General features: G+C 37.8%; 1 protein-coding gene across 1 annotated transcript in view; it reads right to left on the minus strand.

Moving 5' to 3' along the window:
* GRIP1 (glutamate receptor interacting protein 1) overlaps window positions 1-11,012 on the minus strand; it is a 225,827-nt gene that overhangs the window by 203,542 nt on the left and 11,273 nt on the right. The gene's annotated exons all lie outside the window — the stretch shown is intronic.

An 11,012-nucleotide genomic window follows, 5' to 3' on the forward strand; every position in this document is an offset into this window, starting at 1 on the left:
TTTGCCTGGTGACTGAATTAAATCTCAGATTATCTTAAAGATCATTTTGTCTGAGACCTGCCTCCATTTGGTTTTTATTTTGTTCCAGGAGCCATCATTCACTCAAAGCATGACTATCCAGTGTAAGAAGTGTATGCTTCAGACACAAAGTTCTGTTAAAGTTCGACACAAAGAGCCAAAATTTTAAACTGTGAGAGTCAGAGAGCCACACCACACAGTGACTTGCCAAAACAGACACTCACACAAAATCATATAATTTTAACAATAATCTATTAAACACATATTGCATTTTGCCATTTTGAGTGAGGGTCAAAATCCTATTCGCAACCCCTGTCCTGGAGTAACACTTGTATCTTAGCTGTATTTCTTAACTAACCAAGTCTACCACAGTATGCTGTGACTGAGGGATGCAAGGATGATCTTTTGTAATCCCTAATTCTTGATTATGAGACTGGCAGTGCTCTTTCTTCTTGAGGGTGGTCTGACTTAAGGCTTGTATTCAACCAGTGCCAGGTTTTGTGTGACTATGAGATTACACACATACGACTGTCTTGCTGGAGAGTTTTCCAACTAAATGCACTATAAGGAAGCAAACAGTTCTTCTGGGGCTGAAAGCAGCATTTCGATTAGAGCCAGAAAGAAATAGAAGACTTAAACTGAATTCAGTCAACACCATGACAATCTTTCCCTAGTCACATCTCACTGTTGACTGCCACCTTGGCTAACAACCTTGATTGTACAGAGACCATAAAAAAAGGAACAAGATCCTCATACCCATAGATAACTAACCCACAAAAACTGTAAAATAACAAAAGGCTGTTATTTTCTGACTGCTAAACTGGTGCTATTGCTACACAGCAATAGATAAACCAATATAGATGTTTTATGTGCACGAATTCATTTATTCCTCATTACTCTCTCATTTCATACAATGGGAAAACTAATACATGGAGCATGAAATGTGAACAACCACTCTAGGACCACAAAGCAGTAGGTGGCTGAAATTCAAAAAAGGCTTATTCACAGACGAACTGTGCTCCTCTTCACTAAGCTATGAAGCCCTTTCTACTTCTTTTTTATTTTTAATAATATCTTTATGTAAGCACCATGATTACAAATATGTTTGTAGTTAAGGGTTTCAATTAGGAAATTTTTTTTTCATATTTTTTTTATTTTAATTATGACAACAAAGATGTAAAGAAGAGGACAGGGTAAAGTTACAGTGGAAGCCCAATCACCCATAAACAGCATTCTCGGTAGTCCCATCGATGATGTCCCAGCCTTGAACTTTCAGCCAAAGAGCATTTAGAAAAACAAAACTGAACCCATGTACAGTACAATTACTTGTCCCTCAGATCCCCAGTTGTAGTACATACTATTTCTTAGCAGCACACAATATAATCTAAAGACATTATACTTATGTAGCTCCTTAAACATTGAGGGCAAAGTACATTTCTCTAGTTCCATGTACATACTACCTAGTTTAAGTTAACCTCAAAAGTTTTAGTGGCTTGTTTTTCTTAAGGGTTGGAGTCAAGGGAACATAGTAAAAAATGGTATTCAAGTGGCATTTGTTTGCATAGGCCCACCAAAACATAAGGGACATGGAAAGACAAATTATGGTCTAAATACAAGGAGACCCTAACCCTGAAGTTTCCTGGCACAGGATTGACTCTAGGCTCCAGGCAAATTAGTTTGTTCAATTCAAGTCATCCTCTGTAGTGGCAATACACCTCCATTCCTCACATAGTCTCTGTTGTTGGTATCATGCTTCTGTATTAAAGATCCTGGAGTCTGCATGTCCCATATTGCAGTCAGGATGGTGCATAGCATCCTCTCGTTTCACCTCCCACTTAAGGGGCACTAGAGAGAACCATGTCCTGTAGAGCAGGTCATTGTTGCTATCAAGTTCAATTAGGAAATTTTATCTTCTGTGCTTCCAGGTCTAACCTCCTAACCCTCCAGAGTATAGCTCAGATCCAAAGTTCAAATGATGGTTCAGATACACTAAAAGAATCAAGTTCAACAGCTTCGATCTCATGGATTTCTTCAGCCAATTGCATCTACAGACTGCCCTTAGTTAATGGGCTAAAGTCCATAGGTGAGCTCTACTGCAGGAATTCTAATTTGCCTCTGAAAGCATAGCAAAGAAACATACTGACCCTTTCCCATAGGACTTACAATATTTGTAACCACTGATCATTTTGTTTCGTATTTTAAATTTGTTTCTATTTAAATGAATGGCCCGAATCTCATACTTATGTTGTTCTTTCTTGCAGATGGTCTTCCAGACACATGTCTAAATGGTTGTGTTTGTTGGGTTGTTGCAGTTTCAGCTGGTGGAGTAGCCTCCATCTCATCTCCATCTAAAAGGGTTGGTTTTGGTGTGTCCACCAAGAAAAAAGTTATTCCAGGAAGTAATAGGTACAACTAGGAAAAAAAATCTCTTCTGGATTTTCTAGGACAGAATAGTAAGTATATGGGGAAGTTGTCTACTGCTAGGAGAAACTGCTATAAAAGTACTTTTAGCATGATAAAATGCTGAGCTATTCAATTCCAAAGATAAAGCTCTAGGGGTTTCTAAGGACAGTATTAAACTAGAAAGGATGAAATTGAGAAAAAGAAAAGTTATAGCAAGGGTAGACTAAGTGATATTAAATGGATATCGTAGCTGTTTAATATATACTCATTTATAGAATCAGAAAAGTCACCTCTCAGATAATTAAAAGAACGTGTAGAGATAATTGTGAAAGAAATAGAAAAATTTAAGCACGTGCTAAAAGGTTGGAGAGAGTGGGCACCTGAATTTTATATTTAAGGGCTTTGGGAATATGTAGGATTGATGATATGTGTGGGCAAAATTTGGATTTTAAGATTAGGAGAAGGTTATCATACCACTAAATATAATACGAGAGCAAAGCAATATTATTTGTAAAGACTGTACAATGGAGATAAAATATTTGAGTATTTCATGAACTTTGAGAATGCTCTCTCATTATGAGAGAGAGAATGTCTCCATACCTGTGGACAGATAAGAGAGCACTGTGAGTTGAATGTCTCTGAAATTATCCCAAGATGCTACCATAGTCTGCAAATCAGGGTGAATGAGGGAGGACCAAGTTTTTGGTGGGGAATGCTAAGAGTTCTGGACTTAAAATTTCTGTGCTGAAAATTCCTAACAGATGCTTGTTTAATTTGTGGCTAATTCACTGCTAAGAAGAGCAATATATATTTGTGAAGAATAGGAAGAGACTACTTCCACCATGTTGAAAAGATGAACTGACTCCTTCAATGATGGAAAGAATAGCTGAATGTTAAGAGCTTTGTTTCCTCTTTTCAATTTCTAATATAGGTAATGTTGATTTATGAAATTCCATAGGGTTTAGGCATACAATTTCCCATCTCTTCAAAATATGTCACCTGACCACACCCATGATACACAAAGTTTCATGTTCTCCATCACTGTCTGTTGTCTTTTCCTTCCAACTCTGAGACCATTTGGATATGGAATTATGTCACAGAATATAGTGTGAAAGAAATGAAAATAGTTGAAGAACAATTGCAGTAGCAGCAATGGCATAGGGAAGAGACAATAGGTATATTAAAATATCTGGGAGATTTACTTTAGGAAAGTCCAAGGAATTTAAATATATAATGGGTAGTGGTACACTTTGCAGAACTCAGTCTCTGGATAAGGAATATTTCCTAATAGGCTCACCTATCTTGAACATAACTCAGACCTTCTTTTTTTTTGTTGGGGGGAGGCACACCCAAGACACTCAGGATTTACTCTTGGCTCTGTGTTCTACATTGATACCCAGCAACATGAGGACCCCCCAAATAGTGCCCCGGGGGGGCGGTCCTAATGAGCACAGAATCAGGAATCACCCTTGAGAACTACAGGGTGTGCCCCCAAACCCATAGTAGAGCAGAAGGAGTTAAAGCAGATTTTCTTTTCTTTCTTTTGTGTTTTTGTTTGTTTGTTTGTTTGTTTGTTTGTTTTGGGGGCCACACCCAGCAGCACTCAGGGGTTACTCCTGGCTGTTTGCTCAGAAATCACTCCTGGCACATTCAGGGTACCATATGGGATGTCAGGAGTTGAATCTGGGTCTGTCCCAGGTTGGCCATGTGCAAGGCAAATGCCCTACTGCTGTTCTATTGCTTCAGCCCAGAAGATTTTCTTAGTGGAAAAGAGAAAATTGGAAAGATTTTCCGTGTGTGGGTGTGGATGATAAGTTTAATTGCTTACTAAAGAAATAAAAGTAAAACTGCCTTGAGTTGAATTTTATCATGCCATATCCTAATTGTATAAAGTTTGATGCATAATAATGGTTGAATCGAAGGTAGGTGATAAAATTTTACTTTAACACTACAAAAGCTATAACCAGTTCTGAATCCTGCTGGGATAACCTGTGGGAGGAAATTTTTAATATGGAAGCATATTGAACTTAGGTACTGTAACCAAAAGTAGAGATAAGTCTTGAGCCCAGAAAAACAACTGCAAAGCAACTTGAAACAATGAGCTGAACTGTGTATATATATATGAAGGGCAAGTACATTTGTCCCTTTTTGATTGAAGAGATGGAATTTGCATGACAAGAGACTCTATCAAGGAAGGGATGTATGACAAGGTTATGAATCCAACTCTAAGCAATTCATTCATCCATTCTGATTTTTTTTTTTAATTTTGGGATACTCACTTACTTGATCTACTCAGGGGCTATTTATAGCTCAATGTAGTAGTACTTATAGCTCTATTAGTGATTCTGTGGTATTTAAGAGACATTATGTGGTGCTGGGAATTCCAACCAAAGTTGGTGGGATGCAAGAAAAGCATCTTGATCTCTGTGCTCTCTAAGCCCTTACATTCCTAGTCTTTGAAATACTTTCTCTTCTTTCTACAAGCCTTTGTACACTTTCCTCTTTCTTCCATTCGGTGATTTCCTCTTATTTCTCTCAGAAAATAAGACAAATAAGAGAAGATTCACTTATATTTTTAGCAAGAAACCCACCATTTTCCTGCCATTATGTCATTGGACTCTGCTTTCCCTCCTGCTGATGCCTTGGTTGATCTGTTTGAGCCTCTTCAAAGCCCTTGCTTTTGCTTTCAGTCCCCATCCTACCTGCAACAGCTTCTCCTACACCACCATATCTACTACATTGGAACACAAACATGCTGTATCCTCTCTCATGCCTTTTTTCTTTTAGAGACTTTAATATCTAGCTATCATTTTGGTAGTGATTATTTATTACTATTTTTTATTTTTATTTTTAAATTGAATTCTGTGGTTTACACTATGTTTAATAATGGATTCTAGTGCACATAATTCCAACACCACACTCATAATCAATCTATCCCTCCTATAAGGACTCCAGAGCCTCCCAGCAAGTCCTCTTCCCCCTATAACTCAATTATGTAGAACTGTTCTCCAAACATGTTTGGATCCTTTGAACCTTTGTTGCTACTTCGATATTTATCTATAAATGCCACATCTGCAAGAGATCATTCTATATCATCCCTTTCCTTCTTACTGATTTCTCTCAATATGCAATCTCTAGATTTATTCACATTGCTCACTTTGTCCTTTTTTTTTATTTTTTTCTTAGAGTTGCTTTGTATTCCACAATGTATACAAACTCCTACTTCATTCATAGTTGGGCGTATGTGTAGTTTTCATATATTGGCTATTGTACTAAGTGCATTGTTAGGTGTGCATATGTCCTTCTAGGTTTATTTTCCTACATATTTTATCAAATCTTCTTTTCATCTCAATATTTTCTAGTTGGACATTTGCTCTCACCTTCTCATCAAAACTTTTCTAATTAACATCACACAAAATGTTCTTCATAGAAAAATTCTGTGGTCAATTCTCAGTCCTCTTCTTAGTTATTTTATCACAGATGACATTTGAGTTTGTTTCTTTTTCCTCAGTGACAGGTTTCTGTGTTCCAGACAGATTATTCATCTGGCTCTCTTCCTATATTATTGCCTATTCCTGAGGAGTCTTCCTCTATTTCTGAGTCTGAGGAATGAACCCATCTCAATCTATCTGCACTACTGAGATAATATCACTCTCTCCAATGGGTACAAATATAAACTGAGAACTCCAAATTCACAAGAGTGGAGTGAAAGCTCCAAATCCGTAAGAATGGACTCCCTCCAAAGCTCATCTCCTTACCAACTTCTTCTCTTTACTCTGTGTCCTTTTTCACCTGTCTCAGTTTTCAGCATCCTTACTTATTCAGTTCAGAGTAAAAGTCAAAAACTCATCTTAGACCCTTTTTGCTCTCATTGCCCACCTCTAAGATGTTAGCATGATCTTTGGCATATATCCTTTTTTTACTTTCTCCACCTCCATTAACCTATTCAGTGCTCCCATAATTTTCCTGGGATATATTAGTCTGCCAATTGATCTTCCTGTTTTCATTTCTGTCTCCTTAAAAGTTAATGTCTGTGTAGAAGTTAGAGATATTTAAATAAGATATATCAGTATCTAAACTAGTCAACTCCTGTAGTAGTTTCCTGTCACATACAGAATGACGTGACATTTATCTCTGAATCACTCCTCAACCTTCCTTCTCTTCTTTGTGGAGATACTGATCTCCTAGTGTCTCAAAACAAGCCAATTTCTGGTTCTGTGCTAAGCAGTGACCCCTAAAGGCCCTCAAGGGAATATCTGTGTTAGCAGGGATCAAACTAGGATCAGCTGCATTCAAGTAAATGCCTTATTTCTCTAACTACCTCTCCAGGCCAGCACTTACTATTTTATATATTCTCTTATTTAATTCATTTTTTTCTACCTTTGAATTTATTCTCCTGGAAATATCTTTTAAAATATCCTTTTAGTAAATTATTCTCATATTGAATATTTATTCTCATGTCAAGTAAGTGTTTAGATATGAAAAAATCAGAACCACTCTGCTGGATTAAACTAAGCAGATAATCTGGTCTAGGTGGCCAGTTCAGTAAGAAAAGACAGATCTATCTATCTTGTATAGCTGGTCAATGAGTAACATGAACTCTCCAGAAATGCAACAAAAGTCCAAGACTTTTGGTGAGTCTTCACTGGTAGGCAATAAGAAATTGTTATTGTTAACTTTTTGGGTCACATCTGGTAGTGCTCAGGAATCACTCTTGGCAGTGCTTAGTGGACCCTGCACAGTACTAGAGTACTAGAGTATAGTACTAGAGTGAGTTCACTCGTCACTGTAGGCTTAGTCAAATGTCATAGTACAGATCCCTTCCTTAATTTCTTGTCAATCCTTGATCTCATGTCTCCAGTATCTTACATTATATTTTTATATCTTTTTTTACTTATCTTATGTGGCCTGACCTTATCTTAGATAGTCTATACTTAATAAATATCTATCTCTCCTACTTGCATGCCAACTCTAGGCAAAATGGCTTGCCTGGCATCTGGAACAGAGCAAGGCATATAAGTTTTCAGTATCAATATTGAAGAATTCTAAGCCTGAGGGTTAACTTAGTGGAAAACTCAGAATCAGAAAGCGAGAGATCATCTTCGTTTCACAGAACTGACAGAGAAAGTAGAGGATTGGCTGAAAAGGAAAACAAAGCGAAGCAGTGAAGTATGCATGAATAAATGGTGTGGAATCCATGTCTAAGCAGTTTATTTTATATGCAGAATCTAGAAAGGCACCAGGGGTGCAATCAAACTCCAAAAGAGAAAAATAAAATTTGCCAGGTGCTATATTTAAAGTATTCCAGGGATCCAAGTTCGCAAGCAGAAATCTTTTAAGCATCAGTTTAATATCTATCTCAGTAATTGGTTTTAGAAAAGTGTAAGAATGTTTAATTTTAAAAGAATTTACTCTATTTATAGAGAGAGCTGATTGCCTGAAGTCAGTCTTCACTCATTGACTCTGTTAATAGAAGACACATGGAACTGATTTTGAAACCACTTTGCAACATTAAATGATCTGCCACTGAACAAAGTGACTCGTGTCATTTATTAAGTGATATCCTTAAGCTTTGCATTATGCCAAAGCTTTTGGTAGGAAACATAAAGCTTATAGTTATGGCAAAAAAATATTTAAAGCCCCTGAATTTATTTTAATTATCCCTTCGAATCAGAAATCTCAAATCATCAATGTGCTTTCCTGAAACACTGTCAGCTTCCTTCTTGTCCCCTCGACCCAACCTCAGGTATCTCTTAATTCTAAGCTGTCACTCAGGGACCTAGCCCTCAATAGGAACTGGTTAAACTTCACTGAACTCTGCACCTGTGATGGATTTAAGGAGGGTCCTGCACAGCTCACAATCTCTGTCTACTTCTGTGCAAACTCAATTGTCCTCTAAAAGTCAAAGTGTTCAGATCTGATTTTCACTAAGGATTCTCTCTACCCCAGTCCCTTTCTCTTTCACTCTCTGTTCAAGTCTTAGGTTAGTACTATTTTATTTAAGGGATACCTCAATCCTACTACTTTGTCACCTTCTGACCTGGGGCAGGTTCCTTCCACTCACTGAACTTGCCATTGATGATCTGTTAGAAGGGAATGAATGTCAAACTACTTTGGAGAAACTATGGAGAAAGAAAACTATACTTATGAAAATGATTAGTATGACTTGGGCATTTGCATTAAATGTACAGCATTTTTTTTTGGACTATACTTGGTCATACTCAGTTATGGTACATTCCTGGTGGTACATTGGAGACCATGTAGTGCTGGAGATTAAATCTGTGTACCTGCCATGCAAAGCATGCATGCCTATCTCTTGAGTCACTTCCCTGGCCAGTATTTTTATGATTATATATTCTCTTACTATTTTTCATGCTATCACCTAATTCTTGTCATTCCTTAGGCTCTGACTGAAATGTTCAAATCTTTTCTCTTTTAGTATTTCTTTTCATTTTGTAGCATAAAAACCAAGTACCTTCTACTCCCATCCAAATGGTCCATTTCTTCTCTATAAATCAACAACTACTTATCAATATGCCAATAAAGAGCATAGCACTGGGTTTCTCAAAGTCACTGCCTTTAATCAGAAACTTATCCATACCATTGATTCTGAGTATGGTATAGATAAATAAATAAATGAATGTTTAAAAATTGATGGGTTTGAGGGGACACATAAACGCACACACACACACACACACACACACACACACACACACACACACACACGAAGAAAACAGTATTTATTAGCCCAGATGGTCTTTCTACAGCAACCCCTGTAAAATTGTCCTTTACTTTTCTTAGCTCCAATTATTAATACAATTTATTACCCAGTGTAATTTGATAAAGTCATTTAATTTAAAATTCTTAGATTGAAGGACTCCCTATCCTGGATTGTGGGAGAATTTATTTTCTCCAGTGCAAAGTAGCAAAGAGAAGATTTTCTGCTTGGAACTCATATGCACATATCCTTGACCCCTTTTGTAACATGCTTCCCTGACCTTAGGAGGCTGTGCTGGCTTTGGTCAGCCACTCTTATTATCATATGTATTGACCAAATGTCACTTTACTAGGTGGAGGGGGGGGGGGCTGGGGTGTAAGAGATTGGGTTCAGGCCCAATGCAGGTACTATGCTAAGCCACAACCAATAATCGAGCCCAAATTGCATGCTGGAATAATCATTGTTCAACAGTCCTTGGCTGTATCTGTAGCTCTTTATTCTATTTCACCCATGTTTATGAAAGCGTATGAGCAGTTCAGACATAACAGACTGTCATTTCTCTGAATTGCTAATGAACGCCACAGTACAGAGCACACAAATCAAGCTATTTGCTTGGCCCAGTGTTATTTGAGGAGAACTCAGTATGTAGCAGCAGTCACACAGCAAAGTGGATTAGTTCTCTGGGGGGAATCCTTAATGTGTACCTGCCATAATAAGGAAGAAGTTCTGCTTTGCATCACTCTATTTATAGGCACCAGCTATTTTTGCACATTTCTTTTTTGCCTTTTTCTATGGCAGAACACTTAAATGAATCATTCTCGTCTCGTGGACATGGTTGTTAAATTGCGCTCCAACTTTCTCTTCAGGTGTTGAAGGGATGCTCAAATAGAAACAAATGAGACTGTGGAGGGACCTTGGCCTTTAAAATGTGCCAGGTTCTCCTTGACCTCGAGATCATTCATTAGTGTGGGAAAGTGAAGATTCCTTAATAAGGGTATGTTTTATACAGCCTCAAGGTCATGGCGGAGTATTTATTTGTGCTGCATATTTATTTGTGCACAGTGAATCAGAAAACGGTGGGAATGAAAGATTATTTTTGGTAGAAAAATGTTGTAGACATTGGGTCTCTGTAAAGAGGACACCAGCTCACTGACCTCTGCCTGCAGATTCATTTCTCCAATAATGACAGAATAGCTACTGTTACTTTTAATCTACGTCAGAGATATAGTAAGCAACCAAGACCCACAAAGGACCTGCCTTTAAGTGACTTATGTTGTGCAAAGAAATGAAATATAAAAAGGAAAATAGTAAATCTGTTAGTTAATTTGAGGGGAGATGTTCTCAGTGGTCCTAAAGGGATAATACAATTATGGCCATTGAACTTAGGGCTCTTTCATGCAAAGGATGTGCTGAAGGCATTTGAGTGCTCTATCCAGTGTTCCCAGTTCATTTGAGAGGAGGTAGAATGGGAAAACATTAATAGAAATTTGGTTTGGAGGTTTCTTAGTTTTGTTTTGGAGCATTACCCAGAGGAACTCGGGGACCATTTCCAGTAGTACTTGGGGATCATGCGGTGCTAGGAAGTGAAGCACTTGTAAAATGTGTTTTACCGAAAGGACTCTACACTGAGTCTCAGATCAATATATAGTGTTACCAGTTGTTTTCAAGTTTTAGGTTTAGAAACTTAACTCTAAAGAAAGTGATCATTTGGCTCATTTCCTAATAGTGATGATGATGATTATGTTTTGGGGCCACACCTGTAAGTGTTCAGAGGTTACTCCTGGCTCTGTGCTCAGAAATCACCCCTGGCAGGCTTGGGGGACCATATGGGATGTTGGGGATAGAACCCAGGTCTGTCCCGGGTTGGCCATGT

This window comes from Suncus etruscus, chromosome 11 (assembly GCF_024139225.1).
Source record: "Suncus etruscus isolate mSunEtr1 chromosome 11, mSunEtr1.pri.cur, whole genome shotgun sequence".
Classification (NCBI taxonomy): Eukaryota; Metazoa; Chordata; class Mammalia; order Eulipotyphla; family Soricidae; genus Suncus; species Suncus etruscus.